Here is a 6,613-nt window from a genome sequence, read left to right as displayed (position 1 = left end):
AGAGAGAGAGAGAGAGAGAGAGAGAGAGAGAGAGAGAGAGAGAGAGAAACGGTCTGAACGATATTACAAGCAAATGGATTGCCAATCGATTTGGCGAATATGTAAAACAAACGCAGCAAAATGCACAATCAAATTGAAATGGAATAAAAATGGGCAAAAATGGCAATAACTTCACAACTCTCAGTCGCAATAAAAGAAAAAGCAGCAGAAAACGCGGCTCGTATGTTTTTTTTCTTTATTTTTTCCTTCGGTAATACGAATGGATTACGGTGCCGACTATGCAATCGGTCCGAGAGCACAGAGAGCGAATTCTCTCTTTGGCTTTTGGCGTGTGTAATCGAACAATTATATTCCGGCGATAATACATGCCACGATTTACTATGCAAACAAATACAAATTATAGTTGCGACTAATGCGATATGTACGCGATCATAGGTGAGCTGCGACCATGGGATATAAATGCTTTGGCACACACAAATCGCCGCGCGAGATTTCAACCGGTGCCAATATACTCTCGGCGCGAGTGTGTGTGTGTGTGTGTGTGTCCGTGCAGAGAGAAAGAAATATAAGGGGAGCATTTATTTCTTTTCTGCGCAAAGCCAGAGCCGTCGAAAGAATCAAACGAAACAAACAGATAAAGAATCACAAGCGAATGAAGCAAGCAAAGAGGCAGAATGAAAAGAAGAAGAAAAAAACTGTATACTACGAAACTTTTGTACGCATGCATAATCTAGAAATTTGAATCTCACACTCGGCTCTTTCTCTCATTCCAGCGCTTGTCGTGGCCAACGTTCTTTTTTTTCACAAGCGTTTGCTCTCTAATCTTTGCCTGCTCTTTTTTGTTGCTTGTGTTTCTTTACCTGATGCACCGTTTTTCGCATGGTCTACGGTTGCTGTTGCTGCTGTTCCCTTTGACCGCACGATCGTTTGTTATCCGCACAAAAAAGAGCAACAACAACTCACTTCAAAAGCCAACTGCCCATATGCCGATCTCTGTCGGCCGGTCAACATAAATTATCGTTAAATTTTTTTTTTCCGTTTTGTTGGTTTGTCGTTGTTTTCTTGCCTTGTTTATTGCATAACCCACAGCCTTGCATACCACATGAATCGCATGATACCAACCGAAAACAAGACGATTAACATAGATTGACAATTGGCTACGCGATGTATATAATCAGTCGTCGTCGGTTTCGGTAACACGCCGGCCCACGTTAAAGCTCACCAAAATTGATAACAACTAAATTGATCTGCACTTGAGCCATGCTTGCGCAGCACGCACGCATGCGATCCTGCAAAATTCCCAGCCACATCACTGATAACGTATTTACAATCATCGTAATGAATTGGCGGCCGGCTGCACTACTAAACCAATGCAAATCAATTTTCTCTTAACATTCCCCAAGCCAATTCTCATCGAAGTCTTTATTTATCGCTACATTTTGATCGTGACGTATGTATCACGTTCAAGCCTGTAATTGTTAATTGTCGCGCCGCGCGAGATAAGTCAAACCGAACGAAATCCTTGGAAAAATTTCATATCAAACGGTGGGCAGCCGCGTGTGTTGTTGCACTGAAGGTCAAACACGATTAATTTTGCAAGTGATGATGAGTCAAAACGTATGTAATGAACGAACACACACGCGCACTTTCAGTAGCCCCGGAAGTGTCAAATTAATATTTATCCGACTGTCACGGAATGTCAATTCAAGAGATGTGGCCAAATGAAACAGAAACGTTTTTTTCTTCTTCTTCTCTTTCAAGAGGAGACAGAACAAGTGAAATCAAATCGCCCGTATTATGACTGGAAACACAATGAGCTCGTCATTTATGTCGAGAAATGAAGGCGGCCAATTGGATCTGAACTTAATGCGATGGAAACCAGTATCATGCTGAATCCAAATGTCAATCAGATGTTTTTTTTGAGTGGTTCAAATTAGGTCATTATTATCTTTTTTTTCATGATTTGCGCGACAAAACGCCAAATTTACCGCCAAGCAACACGATTGAAGTGACCATTTATTTCGAATTTTCGTACAAGTTCGAGCAAACTGTTTGAAGATTTGGTCGGTTTTTAGACTTTTTGGGCGTTTTTATTAGTTGTTTTGCCATTTTTTCTGCCATTATTACCAACATATTATGTATGTTTACCTAATGGTTCTGTTTTTTTTTTCTTTGATTTCTCCATTTCATTCCCTTATTTTACTTCTCTACAAAGGCGTGATCTTTCATAATTTCGAATAAAAAAGTAATGGCTTTTTAAGCTCGCACAGATTGTTGGCTATCAACCAGCCAAGACTTGTGTATCCAGCTGACAATTTGAGCATTTTGAATGATATTTCATCATTTTATTCGAAATAATTCGTTTGTTCTTCGTTCATTGGGTATTCCTCCGCATTTCGTTGTTCAAAAACAACGTAAAAATCCACGCAAAACTTCAAGAATTGATCCATCAACAAAAAATCGATCAAATTTTCGAGTCAAGCTTGGTTGATGGGTTTAAAGACGTTGAAAAGTGAGCAATTTCTTGGGAATTGCCAAATTTATTTTGGTTTCCTTTTGTCGCAAGCTAATATATTTCATTCTAATCGGCCGAACGAACCAAAGAACTTTTGCCGATATATTTAAACTTTATCGAAATGGAAGACCTTTATCTCGCTCTGGATGAGTTCAATATTCGGAGACAGACAAACTACGACTACTTCGCAGAGCAAACGCAGACCAAAAGAGAGAAGGAGCGCTTCGATAATATGAAGCAAAATGAACCAAAATAAATTGTAATAAATAAAAAGCGTGGCAGTTGAAGTTCGCGCGTTATCCAAGCAGAAAACTATAGAGAGTGAAGGAAAAAAAAAATAAAGCTAGCAGCAGATCCAGCACTCATACACAAATTGAAAATCGGTAAGCAAAACGAGAGAGAGAGAGAGAGAAAGAAAAAAGAGAAGCAGGCTCACCGGGTCGGCAAGAGTCGTCGTGCACGGCCAGCACACCGAAGAAGAAAAAGAACGACGGCAAGGAGGCAAAATGCAACCGATCGTCAATAACAGTAGAAATATGTTCTAAAGAAAAACACCGAATCGGAGAATAGACGTGCAAGTCAAGCAAACGATAATTCACCACCCGAGTCAAGTCAATGTGTCGGTGCCTTGTGATTTTCTCAGTACCTTGTGCCATACACAACAACGACGTCGTCGACGACAACGACGACAAGAACAACGTCGATCGCGCACATTGTTTTAGCTTTTCTCTGAACCAATTCGGTACGATTCTTCTTTTTTTTCGCTCCCTCTCTCTCTCTCTCTCTCTCTCTCTCTCTCTCTCTCTCTCTCTCTCTGGATCAATAAACAAGCGCGACTATTCGCCAGTATATTGTTTTGTACACGCGTTCGCGCTGCTGCCAAAATGATGTGGTGGATGGAAAGAGATGGAGAGACATCGAGTGAATTGGATCCGAAAACGGTACAGACTACTACTAACAATGGTACGGTGCATCGACAATGTTGAAAGACACTTCACAAAAATAAACAGGACAATCACAACACACATACATACGCTCACGTACACACACTCATGGGCCCCGAACCCGAATAATAAAGGCTCCAAATGCACCGCGCGCAAAACAACGAAAAAGGGATATCAAACGATTTTGCATTCGATGCGCGATTTACGGCCGTTCCATCTTCTTTTATTTATTTATTTAAACGTTTTTTCTTCGCTTTACTGGTTGTTCGCGTTCTGTGTGCTTTTCATTCGCTGTGTACCGTGTGCTCTTCTTTTTCTCTTTTCTCGCGCATTAATTTTCAGCCAATTCCAGTTCACATGCACGGTGCGCTGCACCAAATTGCGCGGAAAATTGTGTCGTTTGATCGAATTGCTGCCGTTGTTGCTGTTCGGCACACGATCGGCCAATATTTTGCACCGCGCATTTCAAAAACGATTGGAAAATAGCGAGAGAGAGAGAGAGAGAGAGAGAGAGAGACACCCAATGTACATGCGGTTCTTTACCAACCATTTCCATTTTAATGAGTCTTGTTCGCATACGACAATTTATTCTTGCGATCCCCTCATTCTATCTCTCGTCCGAACCCAGAAAACGTTTGTCATTATGCCTTCCACATTACGTGAACACACTCGCCATCTCAAATAATGCCATCGAATACTCGCGTACCACTCACCGATACACACACAAACACATATTTATTTTCGATGCCGTGCTTATTTACAGTATAACACTGGTGCTGAACCATGCAGGAAGATCAATCGAAATTAACATTCGATTGAACAAAATACTGCGATGCTCGTACACAGGCACCAATACAGTGTATTGGAAATACACATATGAAAAATCACAAGAACGGGACGGAACTTAACCCGAATGAACAGAACTGCATCGAAAATCATCATCAGATGCTGCACAAAGTTTGATCAACAAACGATATTCTTTCAAAATGGAAGCTTAATTCGCAACTTCTATAAAGCGATAAATTCGTTTTTTACAGAATTTTTTCCAATTTTTCTTTTCTTTTTGTCAATATTTCTTTTCTTATTGGGTTGTTCGTTGCTTCGAACTAATCCATCGATACTATGTTCATCCATATTTTCCATCGATAGTTTGGTCTCAATTGAAATGGTTTGAACCATCTATTGTATTTTAAAATCTTTTCGATAGTTTTAAGATCTTCAAAATCTGATCTGAGCTTCTTTTCGGTTAATAAAAGCGACAAAATCCAATTAATAGCCAAATTAAGTAGGTGATTTTTGTTTTCAACGTATCAAATTAGGTAAAAAGGGAAAAAAATGCTGTTCATCCATTCAAGTGCTGACTTTTCTAAGCGAACGGTTTTGTTTCTGATGCCAATGTATTTCTGTGAATCCAATATATTCATCGGAAAATTTCCACCTCAATTTAAGCTGTAAAAGAACCGCTATACGGTGTATAGTATATACTGGCAAAAAAGCAGAGTCAATTATGCAAAATATCGAGTAATTTATTTTGAATACACCGAATAAAACGAAATTAATTTAAAGAAATTGTTTGTTCGTGTTGTGCGTTCAGGTATTTAGTTCTGGATATGGAATTTATGTGTGGGGAATGATCAGTAGAATCGATGTTTTCTGCAGATAAAATGTTGCTTAAGTGGCGGTTAGTGTAAAAACGATGCAAAACGGCGAAAATAATATTTTTCTTTCTGAGTGTGTGTGTGTTTTTTTTTCTAGTAAATTGTTGAGAGTGAGAGAATTTCCATAATCATCAAAGTGTATCAAATGTTAAAATTATGATATCAATTAACAAAACGCCCATCATAATGTGCTATCGCACGCACACCCAACGACCGAAGCGAGAGAGGTCACTTGTGCGTTTCCAGTGTAATTTTCTCTTCGTGCTTGGCTAGTCGCTACAAGTGTATGCGCGCACTATGGTTTTTTTCAGAGAGAGAGAGAGCGAAAAACCCCAAGTGGATGAATATGGTTGGTTGTGCCGGCCTCAAAGCATCGATATTACCATATTACCACTATATTATTAAAACACATCATTATTAAAACATTGTTATTATGAATCGTAATTCGCCACACAGTTCGGTGTTTTTTTTTTCTTTCGCGAAATTGAATAGGCGAACATGCGAATGAGGAAAAGAGAGAGGGAGTACAGAACACAGTGGAAATAGATGTTGAGTGAATCGAATGAAAAACAAATCAACAAGATTTGGAATTTTCCACTCAGTGAGCAAAAAAACGTTTCGAACTCAAAACATTGCCGTTTTTTATTTCACTCTCTCTCTCTCTCTCTCTCTCTTCTCGCTTTTGAATTATTATTTAGTTTTTATGTGTGTACGAACGGCACTAGCAGCAGCAGTAGCAAAAAAACATAACACGTCAGCCGGTAAATGATTTTAAAACTGTGTGTACATATGGCATTGGCGTCTATTTTCGAAATGTGGCTTTTTTATAACTCGCTATTTGTTGCTGCTTTTTGGCTTGTGCTTTAAAAAAAACGAAAGACATCAACTGGCACTTAACAGTCACATAGCACAAACAAAACGAACCGTTCAATTTTTGCACGAAAATTCTATTACACTGATTAAAACAAACGAAATTGTTTGCTTTCTTTTTAACGTGTTCAATCTGGATGGGGGAGCTTTAGCCTGGCGCTAAAACGGAAATTTGTTCACTATTTGCTGCTTATTAGCACGAAGTTACCGCGGTGCTGCTACCGCTGCGGCTACCGTGTTTTTTGCCAGTTTTTCCACACTTTCAACACCCGTTGCACAAATTAATCGCGGTATGTGTCTCATCAATCGGATGAGTGCGTATGCGTTTAACGAAATCACATTGAAACAATTCAAGGCACCATGGAGCGTAGAAAGTGAAAGATAGAAAATTATGTCAACCAACCACGAAAACCAAAATCAAAAACACACTTCAGAAACCGTGCACATATCGTGATAAAAAAGCAACAACACTAGTTGCACCAGCCGCACCTAATTGCCCGATATTTCTCTCTTTCTCTGTCTCTCACTCTCTTTGACGCATCGCATCATCTCTTTTTTCCACCATGACAAATCCACCAGAAATTTACATTAAATTACATAAATGCATGGTTGGACGAAGAGAAAGA

The 6,613-nt window shown here is 39.4% G+C and overlaps 1 protein-coding gene across 4 annotated transcripts in view; it reads right to left on the bottom strand.

The window, feature by feature from the left end:
• LOC129574891 (putative transcription factor SOX-15) overlaps nucleotides 1-6,613 on the bottom strand; it is a 59,590-nt gene that overhangs the window by 34,378 nt on the left and 18,599 nt on the right. The window lies entirely within an intron of this gene.

Source organism: Sitodiplosis mosellana, unplaced genomic scaffold (genome assembly GCF_009176505.1).
Source record: "Sitodiplosis mosellana isolate CC-2019 unplaced genomic scaffold, AAFC_SMos_1.0 Smas_scaffold_6165, whole genome shotgun sequence".
Lineage (NCBI taxonomy): Eukaryota > Metazoa > Arthropoda > Insecta > Diptera > Cecidomyiidae > Sitodiplosis > Sitodiplosis mosellana.
The sequence above is the reverse complement of the archived record's forward strand: the minus strand, read 5'-3'. Positions and strand labels throughout refer to the sequence as shown.